The sequence below is a fragment of the Stigmatopora argus genome, chromosome 13, assembly GCF_051989625.1.
Source record: "Stigmatopora argus isolate UIUO_Sarg chromosome 13, RoL_Sarg_1.0, whole genome shotgun sequence".
Lineage (NCBI taxonomy): Eukaryota > Metazoa > Chordata > Actinopteri > Syngnathiformes > Syngnathidae > Stigmatopora > Stigmatopora argus.
In genome coordinates, this window is record NC_135399.1 from 1,556,751 (window position 1) to 1,581,692 (window position 24,942).

Below are 24,942 nucleotides of genomic sequence, written 5' to 3' on the forward strand. Positions count from 1 at the left end.
GGTTTTTGCATCATTCCCTTTGTTCGTAATCTGGTTGTTCGTTTAATTGAGAGGGCAGTGGGACCACTCCCTAAAGTTCAGTATGCTCAGTTGCCCCAAACTGACCCCTCTGCACCCCCCGCTGAACACGTGAGTATGGATACCCTAATGTAATACTTCTTTGTTTCTCTTCTTACTAACCTGTGTGCTATTTGTTGGTGTGGTCTCTTCAGAGACCAAGAGAGGGAATGAAGACTAGGACATCTTTTGATCATATGTTTTGTTGCAGATGGATCATTGCAGTGAAGCATGGGGCTTTGTTTTTGTATATTGCTCCTGTTTGATTGATCACACGTTTTCGGGTTGGTGACACGCAAGTGGAGTGTTCCCTTTTGTTGATGCGAACACAGCCAACTGGTACGGAGGCAACTGGAGGATCCCAGGAGAGGGCGGAGCCCTGGGGACCGTCGTCGACCAGTCAACATAATACCTTTAATCAGTTAATACATTATTCATGTTTGTGTTATAAAAGCTGGGCAACTCGGTTTGGGTGTGTTCCTTTGATGGTCACGTAGACGCACAGCTGTTTGTGTTAGGGACCCGAGACCCAGAGCTCTGTATTGGATCAGCTCTGTATTGGATCTATATGTCAGGAATAAATATTCTATGGAGTAATCCGTCGAATCCTGGTCGTCTCTCCCGATGCTGAACATGCACTATTGTTAGGTCGATAAGTCAGTCATAATAGATAAAGGCCGTTGGAGTCAGATGCCAAAATGTATCGTCTAAAAATACATATATATATATATATATATATACATATATACATATATACATATATACATATATACATATATACATACATACATACATACATACATACATACATACATACATACATACATACATACATACATACATACATACATACATACATACATACATACATACATACATACATACATACATACATACATACATACATACATACATACATACATACATACATACATACATACATACATACATACATACATACATACATACATACATACATACATACATACATACATACATACATACATACATACATACATACATACATACATACATACATACATACATACATACATACATACATACATACATACATACATACATACATACATACATACATACATACATACATACATACATACATACATACATACATACATACATACATACATACATACATACATACATACATACATACATACATACATACATACATACATACATACATACATACATACATACATACATACATACATACATACATACATACATACATACATACATACATACATACATACATACATACATACATACATACATACATACATACATACATACATACATACATACATACATACATACATACATACATACATACATACATACATACATACATACATACATACATACATACATACATACATACATACATACATACATACATACATACATACATACATACATACATACATACATACATACATACATACATACATACATACATACATACATACATACATACATACATACATACATACATACATACATACATACATACATACATACATACATACATACATACATACATACATACATACATACATACATACATACATACATACATACATACATACATACATACATACATACATACATACATACATACATACATACATACATACATACATACATACATACATACATACATACATACATACATACATACATACATACATACATACATACATACATACATACATACATACATACATACATACATACATACATACATACATACATACATACATACATACATACATACATACATACATACATACATACATACATACATACATACATACATACATACATACATACATACATACATACATACATACATACATACATACATACATACATACATACATACATACATACATACATACATACATACATACATACATACATACATACATACATACATACATACATACATACATACATACATACATACATACATACATACATACATACATACATACATACATACATACATACATACATACATACATACATACATACATACATACATACATACATACATACATACATACATACATACATACATACATACATACATACATACATACATACATACATACATACATACATACATACATACATACATACATACATACATACATACATACATACATACATACATACATACATACATACATACATACATACATACATACATACATACATACATACATACATACATACATACATACATACATACATACATACATACATACATACATACATACATACATACATACATACATACATACATACATACATACATACATACATACATACATACATACATACATACATACATACATACATACATACATACATACATACATACATACATACATACATACATACATACATACATACATACATACATACATACATACATACATACATACATACATACATACATACATACATACATACATACATACATACATACATACATACATACATACATACATACATACATACATACATACATACATACATACATACATACATACATACATACATACATACATACATACATACATACATACATACATACATACATACATACATACATACATACATACATACATACATACATACATACATACATACATACATACATACATACATACATACATACATACATACATACATACATACATACATACATACATACATACATACATACATACATACATACATACATACATACATACATACATACATACATACATACATACATACATACATACATACATACATACATACATACATACATACATACATACATACATACATACATACATACATACATACATACATACATACATACATACATACATACATACATACATACATACATACATACATACATACATACATACATACATACATACATACATACATACATACATACATACATACATACATACATACATACATACATACATACATACATACATACATACATACATACATACATACATACATACATACATACATACATACATACATACATACATACATACATACATACATACATACATACATACATACATACATACATACATACATACATACATACATACATACATACATACATACATACATACATACATACATACATACATACATACATACATACATACATACATACATACATACATACATACATACATACATACATACATACATACATACATACATACATACATACATACATACATACATACATACATACATACATACATACATACATACATACATACATACATACATACATACATACATACATACATACATACATACATACATACATACATACATACATACATACATACATACATACATACATACATACATACATACATACATACATACATACATACATACATACATACATACATACATACATACATACATACATACATACATACATACATACATACATACATACATACATACATACATACATACATACATACATACATACATACATACATACATACATACATACATACATACATACATACATACATACATACATACATACATACATACATACATACATACATACATACATACATACATACATACATACATACATACATACATACATACATACATACATACATACATACATACATACATACATACATACATACATACATACATACATACATACATACATACATACATACATACATACATACATACATACATACATACATACATACATACATACATACATACATACATACATACATACATACATACATACATACATACATACATACATACATACATACATACATACATACATACATACATACATACATACATACATACATACATACATACATACATACATACATACATACATACATACATACATACATACATACATACATACATACATACATACATACATACATACATACATACATACATACATACATACATACATACATACATACATACATACATACATACATACATACATACATACATACATACATACATACATACATACATACATACATACATACATACATACATACATACATACATACATACATACATACATACATACATACATACATACATACATACATACATACATACATACATACATACATACATACATACATACATACATACATACATACATACATACATACATACATACATACATACATACATACATACATACATACATACATACATACATACATACATACATACATACATACATACATACATACATACATACATACATACATACATACATACATACATACATACATACATACATACATACATACATACATACATACATACATACATACATACATACATACATACATACATACATACATACATACATACATACATACATACATACATACATACATACATACATACATACATACATACATACATACATACATACATACATACATACATACATACATACATACATACATACATACATACATACATACATACATACATACATACATACATACATACATACATACATACATACATACATACATACATACATACATACATACATACATACATACATACATACATACATACATACATACATACATACATACATACATACATACATACATACATACATACATACATACATACATACATACATACATACATACATACATACATACATACATACATACATACATACATACATACATACATACATACATACATACATACATACATACATACATACATACATACATACATACATACATACATACATACATACATACATACATACATACATACATACATACATACATACATACATACATACATACATACATACATACATACATACATACATACATACATACATACATACATACATACATACATACATACATACATACATACATACATACATACATACATACATACATACATACATACATACATACATACATACATACATACATACATACATACATACATACATACATACATACATACATACATACATACATACATACATACATACATACATACATACATACATACATACATACATACATACATACATACATACATACATACATACATACATACATACATACATACATACATACATACATACATACATACATACATACATACATACATACATACATACATACATACATACATACATACATACATACATACATACATACATACATACATACATACATACATACATACATACATACATACATACATACATACATACATACATACATACATACATACATACATACATACATACATACATACATACATACATACATACATACATACATACATACATACATACATACATACATACATACATACATACATACATACATACATACATACATACATACATACATACATACATACATACATACATACATACATACATACATACATACATACATACATACATACATACATACATACATACATACATACATACATACATACATACATACATACATACATACATACATACATACATACATACATACATACATACATACATACATACATACATACATACATACATACATACATACATACATACATACATACATACATACATACATACATACATACATACATACATACATACATACATACATACATACATACATACATACATACATACATACATACATACATACATACATACATACATACATACATACATACATACATACATACATACATACATACATACATACATACATACATACATACATACATACATACATACATACATACATACATACATACATACATACATACATACATACATACATACATACATACATACATACATACATACATACATACATACATACATACATACATACATACATACATACATACATACATACATACATACATACATACATACATACATACATACATACATACATACATACATACATACATACATACATACATACATACATACATACATACATACATACATACATACATACATACATACATACATACATACATACATACATACATACATACATACATACATACATACATACATACATACATACATACATACATACATACATACATACATACATACATACATACATACATACATACATACATACATACATACATACATACATACATACATACATACATACATACATACATACATACATACATACATACATACATACATACATACATACATACATACATACATACATACATACATACATACATACATACATACATACATACATACATACATACATACATACATACATACATACATACATACATACATACATACATACATACATACATACATACATACATACATACATACATACATACATACATACATACATACATACATACATACATACATACATACATACATACATACATACATACATACATACATACATACATACATACATACATACATACATACATACATACATACATACATACATACATACATACATACATACATACATACATACATACATACATACATACATACATACATACATACATACATACATACATACATACATACATACATACATACATACATACATACATACATACATACATACATACATACATACATACATACATACATACATACATACATACATACATACATACATACATACATACATACATACATACATACATACATACATACATACATACATACATACATACATACATACATACATACATACATACATACATACATACATACATACATACATACATACATACATACATACATACATACATACATACATACATACATACATACATACATACATACATACATACATACATACATACATACATACATACATACATACATACATACATACATACATACATACATACATACATACATACATACATACATACATACATACATACATACATACATACATACATACATACATACATACATACATACATACATACATACATACATACATACATACATACATACATACATACATACATACATACATACATACATACATACATACATACATACATACATACATACATACATACATACATACATACATACATACATACATACATACATACATACATACATACATACATACATACATACATACATACATACATACATACATACATACATACATACATACATACATACATACATACATACATACATACATACATACATACATACATACATACATACATACATACATACATACATACATACATACATACATACATACATACATACATACATACATACATACATACATACATACATACATACATACATACATACATACATACATACATACATACATACATACATACATACATACATACATACATACATACATACATACATACATACATACATACATACATACATACATACATACATACATACATACATACATACATACATACATACATACATACATACATACATACATACATACATACATACATACATACATACATACATACATACATACATACATACATACATACATACATACATACATACATACATACATACATACATACATACATACATACATACATACATACATACATACATACATACATACATACATACATACATACATACATACATACATACATACATACATACATACATACATACATACATACATACATACATACATACATACATACATACATACATACATACATACATACATACATACATACATACATACATACATACATACATACATACATACATACATACATACATACATACATACATACATACATACATACATACATACATACATACATACATACATACATACATACATACATACATACATACATACATACATACATACATACATACATACATACATACATACATACATACATACATACATACATACATACATACATACATACATACATACATACATACATACATACATACATACATACATACATACATACATACATACATACATACATACATACATACATACATACATACATACATACATACATACATACATACATACATACATACATACATACATACATACATACATACATACATACATACATACATACATACATACATACATACATACATACATACATACATACATACATACATACATACATACATACATACATACATACATACATACATACATACATACATACATACATACATACATACATACATACATACATACATACATACATACATACATACATACATACATACATACATACATACATACATACATACATACATACATACATACATACATACATACATACATACATACATACATACATACATACATACATACATACATACATACATACATACATACATACATACATACATACATACATACATACATACATACATACATACATACATACATACATACATACATACATACATACATACATACATACATACATACATACATACATACATACATACATACATACATACATACATACATACATACATACATACATACATACATACATACATACATACATACATACATACATACATACATACATACATACATACATACATACATACATACATACATACATACATACATACATACATACATACATACATACATACATACATACATACATACATACATACATACATACATACATACATACATACATACATACATACATACATACATACATACATACATACATACATACATACATACATACATACATACATACATACATACATACATACATACATACATACATACATACATACATACATACATACATACATACATACATACATACATACATACATACATACATACATACATACATACATACATACATACATACATACATACATACATACATACATACATACATACATACATACATACATACATACATACATACATACATACATACATACATACATACATACATACATACATACATACATACATACATACATACATACATACATACATACATACATACATACATACATACATACATACATACATACATACATACATACATACATACATACATACATACATACATACATACATACATACATACATACATACATACATACATACATACATACATACATACATACATACATACATACATACATACATACATACATACATACATACATACATACATACATACATACATACATACATACATACATACATACATACATACATACATACATACATACATACATACATACATACATACATACATACATACATACATACATACATACATACATACATACATACATACATACATACATACATACATACATACATACATACATACATACATACATACATACATACATACATACATACATACATACATACATACATACATACATACATACATACATACATACATACATACATACATACATACATACATACATACATACATACATACATACATACATACATACATACATACATACATACATACATACATACATACATACATACATACATACATACATACATACATACATACATACATACATACATACATACATACATACATACATACATACATACATACATACATACATACATACATACATACATACATACATACATACATACATACATACATACATACATACATACATACATACATACATACATACATACATACATACATACATACATACATACATACATACATACATACATACATACATACATACATACATACATACATACATACATACATACATACATACATACATACATACATACATACATACATACATACATACATACATACATACATACATACATACATACATACATACATACATACATACATACATACATACATACATACATACATACATACATACATACATACATACATACATACATACATACATACATACATACATACATACATACATACATACATACATACATACATACATACATACATACATACATACATACATACATACATACATACATACATACATACATACATACATACATACATACATACATACATACATACATACATACATACATACATACATACATACATACATACATACATACATACATACATACATACATACATACATACATACATACATACATACATACATACATACATACATACATACATACATACATACATACATACATACATACATACATACATACATACATACATACATACATACATACATACATACATACATACATACATACATACATACATACATACATACATACATACATACATACATACATACATACATACATACATACATACATACATACATACATACATACATACATACATACATACATACATACATACATACATACATACATACATACATACATACATACATACATACATACATACATACATACATACATACATACATACATACATACATACATACATACATACATACATACATACATACATACATACATACATACATACATACATACATACATACATACATACATACATACATACATACATACATACATACATACATACATACATACATACATACATACATACATACATACATACATACATACATACATACATACATACATACATACATACATACATACATACATACATACATACATACATACATACATACATACATACATACATACATACATACATACATACATACATACATACATACATACATACATACATACATACATACATACATACATACATACATACATACATACATACATACATACATACATACATACATACATACATACATACATACATACATACATACATACATACATACATACATACATACATACATACATACATACATACATACATACATACATACATACATACATACATACATACATACATACATACATACATACATACATACATACATACATACATACATACATACATACATACATACATACATACATACATACATACATACATACATACATACATACATACATACATACATACATACATACATACATACATACATACATACATACATACATACATACATACATACATACATACATACATACATACATACATACATACATACATACATACATACATACATACATACATACATACATACATACATACATACATACATACATACATACATACATACATACATACATACATACATACATACATACATACATACATACATACATACATACATACATACATACATACATACATACATACATACATACATACATACATACATACATACATACATACATACATACATACATACATACATACATACATACATACATACATACATACATACATACATACATACATACATACATACATACATACATACATACATACATACATACATACATACATACATACATACATACATACATACATACATACATACATACATACATACATACATACATACATACATACATACATACATACATACATACATACATACATACATACATACATACATACATACATACATACATACATACATACATACATACATACATACATACATACATACATACATACATACATACATACATACATACATACATACATACATACATACATACATACATACATACATACATACATACATACATACATACATACATACATACATACATACATACATACATACATACATACATACATACATACATACATACATACATACATACATACATACATACATACATACATACATACATACATACATACATACATACATACATACATACATACATACATACATACATACATACATACATACATACATACATACATACATACATACATACATACATACATACATACATACATACATACATACATACATACATACATACATACATACATACATACATACATACATACATACATACATACATACATACATACATACATACATACATACATACATACATACATACATACATACATACATACATACATACATACATACATACATACATACATACATACATACATACATACATACATACATACATACATACATACATACATACATACATACATACATACATACATACATACATACATACATACATACATACATACATACATACATACATACATACATACATACATACATACATACATACATACATACATACATACATACATACATACATACATACATACATACATACATACATACATACATACATACATACATACATACATACATACATACATACATACATACATACATACATACATACATACATACATACATACATACATACATACATACATACATACATACATACATACATACATACATACATACATACATACATACATACATACATACATACATACATACATACATACATACATACATACATACATACATACATACATACATACATACATACATACATACATACATACATACATACATACATACATACATACATACATACATACATACATACATACATACATACATACATACATACATACATACATACATACATACATACATACATACATACATACATACATACATACATACATACATACATACATACATACATACATACATACATACATACATACATACATACATACATACATACATACATACATACATACATACATACATACATACATACATACATACATACATACATACATACATACATACATACATACATACATACATACATACATACATACATACATACATACATACATACATACATACATACATACATACATACATACATACATACATACATACATACATACATACATACATACATACATACATACATACATACATACATACATACATACATACATACATACATACATACATACATACATACATACATACATACATACATACATACATACATACATACATACATACATACATACATACATACATACATACATACATACATACATACATACATACATACATACATACATACATACATACATACATACATACATACATACATACATACATACATACATACATACATACATACATACATACATACATACATACATACATACATACATACATACATACATACATACATACATACATACATACATACATACATACATACATACATACATACATACATACATACATACATACATACATACATACATACATACATACATACATACATACATACATACATACATACATACATACATACATACATACATACATACATACATACATACATACATACATACATACATACATACATACATACATACATACATACATACATACATACATACATACATACATACATACATACATACATACATACATACATACATACATACATACATACATACATACATACATACATACATACATACATACATACATACATACATACATACATACATACATACATACATACATACATACATACATACATACATACATACATACATACATACATACATACATACATACATACATACATACATACATACATACATACATACATACATACATACATACATACATACATACATACATACATACATACATACATACATACATACATACATACATACATACATACATACATACATACATACATACATACATACATACATACATACATACATACATACATACATACATACATACATACATACATACATACATACATACATACATACATACATACATACATACATACATACATACATACATACAGTGGGGCAAATAGGTATTTAGTCAACCACCAATTGTGCAAGTTCTCCGACTTGAAAAGATTAGAGACGTCTGTAATTGTCCACATGGGTAAACCTCTACCACAGGGGTGGCCAAGTCCGGTCCTCGAGAGCCGTTATCCGCTCTGTTTTCCATATCTCCCTCCACCAACACACCTGAATCAAATCATCGGGATTGGTATCAAGCTTCTGGACAGCTTGCTGATGAGTTGATTATTTGATTCAGGTGTGTTGGTGGAGGGAGATATGGAAAACAGACCGGATTGTGGCTCTCGAGGACTGGAGTTGGCCACCCCTGCTCTACCATCAGAGACAGAATCTGAAAAAAAACCAGAAAATCACATTGTTTGATTTTTAAATAATTTATTTCCAAATTACAGTGGAAAATAAGTATTTGGTAACCTACAAACAAGCAAGATTTCTGGCTGTCAAAGAGGTCTAACTTCTAATGAGGTCTAACGAGATCTCCACTCGTTACCTGTATTAATAGCATCTGTTTTAACCAATTTTCGGTATAAAAGACACCTGTCCACAACCTCAGTCTCTCACACTCCAAACTCCACTATGGTCAAGACCAAAGAGCTGTCGAAGGACACGAGACAAAATTGTAGACCTGCACCAGGCTGGGAAGACAGAATCTGCAATAGATAAAACGCTTGGTGCAAGGAAATAAACTGTGGGAGCAATTATTAGAAAATGGAAGACATACAAGACCACTGATAATTTCCCTCGATCTGGGGCTCCATGCAAGATCTCACCCCGTGGTGTCAAAATGAGAACAAGAATGGTGAGCAAAAATCCCAGAACCACACGGGGGGACCTAGTGACAGAGAGCTGGGACCACAGTAACAAAGGCTACTATCAGTAACACAATGCGCCGCCAGGGACTCAAATCCTGCACTGCCAGACGTGCTGAAGCCAGGACGCATCCAGGCCCGTCTGCGGTTCGCTAGAGAGCATTTGGATGACCCAGAAGAGGACTGGGATAATGTGTCATGGTCAGATGAAACCAAAATAGAACTTTTTGGTAGAAACACAGGTTCTCGTGTTTGGAGGAGAAAGAATACCGTATACATACGGTTGGTCTTAACATTCAGCCATTTCTTTTGTTAAAGAGCCTGACAGCTGATGGGAGGAAGCATCTGTGGAAGCGCTCCTTCCTGCAATGAGGGTGCAGCAGTCTATTGCTGAAAGTGCATCCGGTCCAACGCTAAACAGCACAAAACATTTAAGGTGCTATTGGAGAAGCTGTCAGCTGAATATGGCGACCTGATATTGCACACAGAGATCTGATGGCTGAGCAGGGGTCGTATTTTGAAATGTATTTTGTTGCTTTTGGAGGAAATCAACGAGTTGATGAAGTCCAAAGGTGAAGACAGTTTCTTCCCAAGAGCTGTCACCATACTCAACTCGAGTTCTGCACCCAGGACCTAATCAAGACTTATTACTACTACTTAAACTACCTATTTATTATTTTGTCCACTTATTTATTTATTACTATTTCGTGATTATTTATTTATCATTAGTATTTAGTGATTACCGTATTTCCTCGCATAGAAGCCGCCTGCGCGTATAAGCCGCACCCCTAAAATTGCCTTAAAACTGTTGAATTTTAAAATTGCTTGCGTATAAGCCGCCCCCTGATTCTGATCTTGAGAAAAATCATCACACGTGGTGTTTCTGAGATACTGTATGAATCAAAAGCATATTATTAGGGTGAATGTCATAAGTTAATATCCCCCTTCTTTGTAAATGCTAAATATCAAATAATTTAATTTTTAAAAAAGAAATATGTCTATCTTAATGAGAACCCAATGCTTTTAAATGACAAATTACAATTTTCTTACCAGAAGTTTAAGATGTGTTGGCCAAATTGCTTGTAACGTTGAAATATCTCGATTTTTTTTCGATGGTTCATATTACTGCAATAGTTGTCACTTTCTAACAAGAAAAAAAAAAAAGAACAAAAATTCAAAGCAGAATTTTTTTTGTACAATTTTTTCCTTTCTATGTTCCAAAAAGGAGGGGTGTTTGCACTTAGACACATTCAAAAAGGAAGTAACGTAAGCACAACCAGGAAATATACCCATAGCGCTATACGTAGTGTTCACAAGTCTCTGGGTGCAATAATAGCATACATATTACGCAGGTATCTAGGTTTATATTGTAACGATCGACCGCAAGACCTTCGATCAGCCTTAACTATTGTGATGTGCTGTCATGGTAAATGCTATTGTCAGAGCATGTACCTACGGTAAGATGGACGTGCCCCGAGCGAGCAACAGCAGACACAAGTACGTCTACTCACGTCTGGCCAGTCTGAGCACCTTTAACTATAGTAAGATGGCCATGCCCCAAACGAGCAGTGACGGGAACGTTTTGCGTTTTATGCAAGATGCTTTTTTCATGAATTTCATTCATAGACGTCAAGATAAATTTAGTTTGGCGTTTTATCTGTTTCTTTTCTCTATTTTGAAATAAATGACCGTATCGGCATTCGCTTGCGCCGTGACATGACGGCGCACGCATGGCCGCCATATTTGTCGTGACGTCATTGTGTCATGGCGCCGTCAAATTTGCCGTGTTTTTATGCGCATATAAGCCGTACTCTCGATTCAGTCATTTTATTGTCCGACAAAAGCGGCTTATATGCGAGTAAATTTGGTACTTATCGTTACTATATATTGATTTCTATGTGTTTGGCTGTTTGTTGTTGCATCCATAGACTCAGTGAGTGATGCAACTAGGCGCTGAATGTCTCCAAAACCTTGGAACCCATCCTGGATTCCTGATGGAACAAGCCAGTGTCTTCACGTAGAATGTTATTAATGGAAAATTAAAAGTGAACTGTGCAACTTTCTTCTTTCAAAAGCAGTGGTGGGCCGTGAATTTCAAACCGACGCATTCAGTGCGATGTCTGAATCAATCCAACCCTCAAAAACTATTTTATTGTTATAAAACTTTACTGCAGCTACAGCTGCGACACATATAAAAAAGCATCAATAATGACCTCATACAATTGAAATATTATTTAGGAATATAGCCATATTTTACTCGCCCTTTTTATCTGTACACAAAATCCATCCTTCTTTTCTATTGCCATCGAAGCTAAGGCTGAAAGTCGAGCCTGTCCTGATGTATTTCTGGCATAAGTTTTTATTCGATTTAGTGTGAAAATGTTTGTTCCCGGTTGTGACAGGCGTGCTTGCTTCGGAGTTGGCCGACCTTTCTTAATGATGTCCAGCTTTTATTGAAAAGTCCGTCTTGAAAATAGCTTTGACAGTAAATTTGCAAACAAATCCATTTCTTCTCCTCCTTCAGCCATTGCGGGTTGACAAAACCACTATTAAATCAACACAACAATATATTTGCTTGTGCAGCTCGCTCCAGATACAGTTTGGTAGCTCTGGCTAGTCCACTCTATCACTAGCCAATCATAGTTGGTGAAAGCAATGATGTATCCCTACGCCTGTCAGAAGTCCTTGGTGTCGCCAACTAGAAATCTGATTGGTTAAAGCAACAGTTTAATTGATGCTTGTTTTATGCAGCAGAGCCTGCAGAACTGATTGGGAAGGCCTCAAGGCAGATTTCTGACCATGGCAACAAATAATTGCTGAAATGTGATTGGTTAGATGCTTAAATATGAAAACACATCTGGAAGCAGCGCAAACAGGGGAAAAGCAATGAAAGGAAGCTGACAAACAATTTGGAATTATTTAATAAGTATTTGTTAGAATTATTATGGAATATTCTATATGTGTTGTAAGCATTTTTTAATAAGTAGTAAGGCTATAAATCAAGTCATGGGAACATGGACTTTTTCCTCCACATTCGTCTCCTCAAGGCCCAAAGCTAGAGGACACATTGTTACGGACACTTCTCCCGGCAGGACCCAATGAGACTGTTATGACGAGACTCCAGCAGCAGATTTGAAAATACGGCTTTGCTTACATTATAATACTGCTTTGTTTACATTATAATCTTGCTTGGTTTACTTTAGAATGCTTTGTTTACATTATAATACTACTTCGTTTACCTTATAATGAAAATATTATGCAATTCCTTACACCATTGTTTTGGGGGTTCTCACACCATTTCATTTCTCAGACTGTTGTTTTTCTAAACCAGCGAGGGTGTTATTGTACTGATTACATAAACATGTTTTTCGAATGTCGCGATTAAATACAATGATTCAGTTACTGCAATTCAGAATGCTTTGTGGACTGAGACGACGTCACAAGGCACCTCCTTGCAAGTGTAACCAGAAATGTTGAAAGATGTTTTTCCTTTTTTAATTAAATATTACTAATAATGATTTAAAAGGTTTGAATCATTATTCTAACAGTATTCATGGACAAAACAATTAACATCAGTCTATGATTCAGATATTTTTTAGGCCAGCAGAGAGGGCCTTGCAGGCCCTGACGGTCCACCCGTGTGCGGTCGTTTGGTCGCCGGTCTTTTGGTCGCCGTCTTTTGGTCGCCGGACTTTTGGTCGCGGTCTTTTGGTCGCCCGGACCCAAACAACGGGCGACCAAAAGACCGACGACCAAAAGACCAGCGACAAAACAAGGTAAAACAACACGGTCTACGCATCAATAAATGCCAACAATGGCCCTGAGCAGTTTCACTGAGCGGACGTGTGAGTGTATGAGTTTGTATGTATATGAGTTGTATGGGAAATTTGGAGCTTTTCTTTAGCCTAATAATTAATAGGGCATTAAGTATGGCTAAATAATTATTCGCAGTTTGTATTTAGGGAATTTGAGCAACGATTTAAATGGTAATTATCAATAACCTTCCGGGCGACCAAAAGACCGGCGACCAAACGACCGAGTACCCGGTCCACCACTGTTCAAAAGTGTGTTATCAAAGTGGTAGCCCTTTTTCATTGCTCAGTGCCCTTGAAGTGGCTCTCAGTTTCAAAAAGGTTGGGGATCCCTAGTATAGTGGGACTTTTGATTAGTTGTGTAAAGTTAAATTTAGTTAAAAGTGATTTCAACTGTCTCCGATTTGATTTGTCGAGCCAGTTAATCTTTAAATCTACAAGCAAGATAACTTCATTTTTTGTGTCGCATATCCTAAGCATGGCCCGAAGCTCCATAAAGGCCGGCCCGGTTTCTGCTTGTTTAGAACCAAAAGACAATTGTTGTGCTATTTAAAAAAATCTCTTTTGAAAAATGGTTATTTAACAGATAAAAGATTGAGTTTACACACAAAGAAAGTGAAGAAATTCAATCACTCGTTTATTAGGATCCGACAGCTGTTTCTGGCCACCATAAAAAAATACCTGTACGTTGCATGGTTTGGACAAATGTAGCAAAAGAATCTTAACATACACACATACACACCCATAAATCTTGTTTTATAAGGATTCTAGATTAATTTATTATTGTTATTAGCACCTATTTTGTTCAATAGCTCCCAAGCCATTTGACAGATTAACACGAAATTTACAGAAAAGATGGGTAATTACGTTAACTTTTAGTTTTTCAATAACACATTCCATTTATTCTTTATTAATGTATTACTGTTAGCCCAGAATATCTTCAATAGCTCCCAAGCCATTTGACAGATTGAGTTTGACAGTGTGGTAAGCTGGAAGCACGGCAGCAGACAGAAAAGCCACGCAGAGAGTGATCAACACTGCCCAGAAGATCATCGGCTGCTCTCTACCCTCACTGGATGACATTGCCAGCCCTCGCTACCTCAGCAGAGCCGGTAACACTGTCAGGGACCCATACCACCCTGGTCACAACCTGTTCCAGCTGCTGCCCTATGGCAGACGCTACAGGTCTCACAAAGCACGGACAAATAGACTTAAGGACAGTTTTTTCCCACAGCCATCAGGACTCTGAACTTGCATTAGCATAACAAACAATCCCTTCTGTGCAATAACTTTGGGGTGTGCAATAACAATGTGCAATATCTTAGATTGTGCAATATTTTAGAATTTACCTTGCCAGGATGTGACTTTTTATATTTTTATATTACTTATTTATGTGTTTTTTTTACTGGGAAAACGCACTTTGTGGAGTAGCACCACCAATTTTGTTATACCGAGCTGTGTATGATGACAATAAAGGCTTTTGATTTTGATTTGATTTTGATTTGACACCCAATTTACAGAAAAGATAGGTATTTACATTCTGTTTAAGGAACACCTTTTAGTATTTCAATAACACATTCCATTTATTAATTATTACTTTATTACTGTTCTTAGCACATATTTTGTTGAATAGCTTCCAAGCCGATGCACGTATTGACACCATATCTAAAGAAAAGATAAGTAATTATTATAGGTATAGGTACTAATTGAACTTCGAGTGTATGATTCTGTTGCGTATGTGGTGGTAGCCTAAGGAAAACAAAAAGATGGGGAAATTGTTGCCCTGATCCAGTAGAAAGTTGGTATCGTCACTATGGGTGGTATTTACTCCAAAATAGGTAAATCCAACAGTAAATCAGCTAATGATAATAGCCCGGAACAACGTTTCGTGTGTAAGGGTTGAAAATGTGTTGAGAACCAGTCAGCCTGAAGAATTAACCATTTTAGAGAAAATTTTAAGTGCGCCCTTTAGGTGTGAAATAATGGTAACCTTTAGAAAACAAACAGTGCACCGGGGAAAACATTCAAAATGAACCCATAGCTAGGAACAATTATGGCTGATCAATCAGCCTACCAAGCATGTTTTGGGGATGTGGGAAGAAGCCAGAGTAGCCGACCGGAGGAACCCACACAGGCACGAGGAGAACATGCAAACTCCACACAAGAAGGCAGGAACACACTAGGGATTTAACCCTCAATTTCAGAACTGTGAGACAGACATGCTAACCACATGTCGACCGTGCTGCCCAAGTATTAGACCAGAGAAATGAATTCATTTTTCATTTCATTTTCTCAACCGCTTTATCCTCATTAGGGTCGCAGGGGGTGCTGGAGCCTATCCCAGTTGACTTTTGGCCAGAGGCGGGGGACACCCTGAATTGGTGGCCAGCCGATCGCAGGGCACAAGGAGACGGACAACCATTCACACTCAGACCCATATCTAGGGGCAATTTAGAGGGTCCAATCAGCCTACCATGCATGATTTTGGAAAGTGGGAGGTACCGGAGGAAACCCAAACAGGCCCGGGAGAACATGCAAACTCCACATAGGTGGACCGACCCTGGATTTGAACCCAGGACCGCAGAGCTGTGAGGCCGACCCGCTAACCACTTGCCCCGCTGGGCCGCCATATTTGTTTGTGTATAAATTAGTGAATTGGAGTGTTCTTGGACCAAGTAAAGAGCAGGATTAGCCCTCTTTACTTAGGAAGGTTATATCACCACAGTGGGCTACACTGGCAACAGTCAGAGTTTCGAGCGACGAGGATGTTGTCTTCACCTCACAGTAAAATGCACAGTCAGCAGATACACTCCGTTTATTTTAAGACAGACGAGCACAGCGTGCTCACCCTCTGCACGCTTCGCAGTAGGCGGGCTTCTGCTTACAAATATGCCTCCTGGTATTTCACGCTCCGCATGCATGTAATTGAATTTGACAGCTGCTATTTTTGAACACACTCTGACCTACACAAAGACACATCTTAATTTCACTGAAATACAAGTGACCTGGCCCATGTGATGCTGCATCAGAAACAGAACAGAGGAGGGAATGTATTATGACTCTGACACCACACACCTTCACACCCTTTTCCCAGTATGAAGTGGCTCGAATTCTACCCAAAAAGAGTGATTTGGATTAAAGGCTGTGTAGTCGACAGATATTTTTCTTACTTTGAAAATTAGATGTTCTAAAACAGTGGTTCTTAACCTGGGTTCGATCGAACCCGTGGGGTTCAGTGGATCCTCTGCCGCGAAGGTCAAGACACATTGACTCATCACGTCTCTTCACGATAACATGCCCCTGGCTGCAGTGACGTTGCTTGGCCAATCAGTGCTGCGAGGAATATATATATATATATATATATATATATATATATATATATATATATATATATATATATATATATATATATATATGTGTACATATGTGTACATATGTGTACATATGTGTACATATGTGTACACATGTGTACACATGTGTACACATGTGTACACATGTGTACACATGTGTACACATGTGTACACATGTGTACACATGTGTACACATGTGTACACATGTGTACACATGTGTACACATGTGTACACATGTGTACACATGTGTACACATGTGTACACATGTGTACACATGTGTACACATGTGTACACATGTGTACACATGTGTACACATGTGTACACATGTGTACACATGTGTACACATATGTACACATATGTACACATATGTACACATATGTACACATATATATATATATATATATATATATGTGTACACATATGTACACTTCATTAGGCCTTTATCGCCAACTGTCGCTGGAACAATTCGCAACCGTATGAAGCCGTCGGGATGAGAATCACCACCTCCAAATCTGAGACCATGGTCCTCAGTCGGAAAAAGGTGGCATGTCCTCTCCGGTTCAGGGATCAGGTCCTTCCCCAGGTGGAGGAGTTTAAGAATCTTGGGGTCGTGTTCACAAGTGAGGGAAGAATGGAGCGGGAGATTGACAGGCGGATCGGGGTGGCGTCTGTAGTGATGCAGACTCTGCACCGGTCCGTCGTGGTGAAGAAGGAGCTGAGCCAAAATGCGAGGCTCTATATTTACCAGTCAATCTACGTTCCTACCCTCATCTATGGCCATAAGCTGTGGGCCGTTACAAGCGGCTGAAATTAGTTTCCTCCGCAGGATGTCCGGACTCTCTCTTAGAAATAAGGTGAGAAGGTCGGTCATCCAGGAGGGGCGCGGAGTAGAGCCGCTGCTCCTCCGGATCAAGAGGAGCCAGAAGAGTTGGCTCGGGCATCTGATCAGGATGCCCCCTGGAGGGCTCCCTCGGGAGGTGTTCCGGGCACTTGCCACCGGGAGGCTGGCCCGGATACTCCCGGAAGAGCTAGATGAAGTGCCTGGGGAGAGGGAAGTCTTGGCTTCCCTAATGAAGCTGCTGCCCCCGCGTCCCGACTTCGGATAAGCGCAAGAAGATACGATGGATGAGATGGGCTTTATTAATGCGGAATCAAACAAAGAAGCAGCGCAGGAAGCAAATGTAGGTTTCCAAATCTGTGTAAAAGTCATCAGGGGTTTGTCCCGTTTATTTATTTATTTGAAAAAAAATATATCGCAGTCGAACTACAATTTTGTACCCTGCTTTAGCTCACTGCAGTTTATATAGTATAGCTCAGCATTGCTGATCTTTGTCACTGGCCCATAATCTGCATTGTGGTTGTAGGGATTTGAGGAATTATTCCTTTTATACTATTTGCTGTGGCGGCCCGGTGGAGCGAGAGTTCGCATGTTCTTCCCGTATTGGACCTGTGTGGGTTTCCTCCGGGTACTCTGGTTTCCTCCTACATTCCAAAAACATGCATGGTAGGCTAATTGGACACCTAAATTGCCCCTAGGTATGGGTGTGAGTGTGAATGGTTGTCCGTCTCCTTGTGCCCTGCACAGCTGGCCACCGATTCAGGGTGTCCCCCGCCTCTGGCCCAGAGACAGCTGGGATTGGCTCCAGCACCCCCCGCGACCCTAATGAGGATAAAGCGGTTGAGAAAATGAGATGAGATGAGAATATCTACTGTGATATAAGTGGGCACTTTTCAATGTATGGGAAGTTTGGTAAGAATGTCCTAACCTTCCTGTGTGCATTTTTTAAGCGTGTTGAGGACAGCTATCCGTTCTGCTTGTTTTCTTACTAAATTTTGTCAAAGATTCCTGGTTTTGCAATTTTGTTAGAGGGTTTGGTATTGTTAAGTCAGTATAAAAAGTAATTCATTGATGCTAAAATTAACCTTATATGATACATAGCACTCTTTGTTTACTCATGTAGCTTCTCAAGAAAAAAAGGCAGTAAATAAAGCAAAACAGCAAAGTTCAAAATGTAAAAATGCGGAGCACTTTTCCTTTTGAGTTTCCTCTGACGCCATAAGCTTTGCCGTGCATGGTTGAGGTCGGCATGAATGAAATATAGCCATTGAAAAAAAAACAGGGCGTGGCAGCGTTCGATTGGCCAAACGTGATTATATGCATAAAACACATCTTTTTGCGCCTTCATTGGTTGCGTCGGTGAACAGACGGGTCCATTCGGCCAATCAATGCGGGTTTACTCTTTCCCTTCACGGCCAGTGAGAAATCAAGTAGATCCATGAACGAAGACCTTAGTCAAGTTTTGTGAGTGGAGACGAGAGCATCAATTGTAGCGTGCGGCTGCATTGCTACCTACCGTTCATCCATTTTGTGGACATTTTCACGACATTCTCGTCTTTAACAGAAAACATACGTCCAGTCAAGGTAAGCTTCGTGTTTGTTTTGCAGGGCAGAGGAAGAGTTTTGGTTGTTGCTTGTTTTTTCGCGAAACAGTTTATGGTTGACGCGCGCGAATGCAACGCCATTTTGGCGAAGCTTTCACGTTGTACTTGTACGTTTTGCGTATTTATCAACAGAGAGGCGGAGTGTTCGAAGGATCAACCCTCTCAACGCCCCCCCCCCCCCAAACCCCCCGCACACACTCTTTTTTTATGAATGGGGAGACATTAGTCCCCCTCCTCCTGCTCCTTTCAACACGGGATCACATTTCACCTCATTGAGAAAAACAAAGTGATGAGGGTTGGAGGAAGGGCACGGGGGAGTAATAGAGGGTGTTTGGGTGACACCACCACCATTCCACATATATGCGTTCACTGATAACTTTTTGTTTTTTAAGGCTTTAACCCTAGAACGGTAACCTGGGGTGACCGGGTGTCTACAATCTGTATGGGAGACAGACAAAAAATGGTAAATTTTTCAGTACATACCAAATTATTTTTTTTCTTTCAACACTTGCA

At 33.1% G+C, this 24,942-nt stretch overlaps 1 protein-coding gene across 2 annotated transcripts in view; it reads left to right on the top strand.

The window, feature by feature from the left end:
* The first annotated feature begins 24,222 nt into the window (after positions 1–24,222).
* Positions 24,223–24,942, top strand: part of etv5a (ETS variant transcription factor 5a) — a 50,497-nt gene continuing 49,777 nt past the window's right edge. The window contains exon 1 of one of the 2 annotated variants that reach the window (XM_077617306.1): positions 24,223–24,409. The gene's annotated coding sequence lies outside the window, so the exon portion shown is untranslated. The remainder of the gene's footprint in view (positions 24,410–24,942) is intronic. The other variant, XM_077617307.1, reaches the window with a different exon arrangement.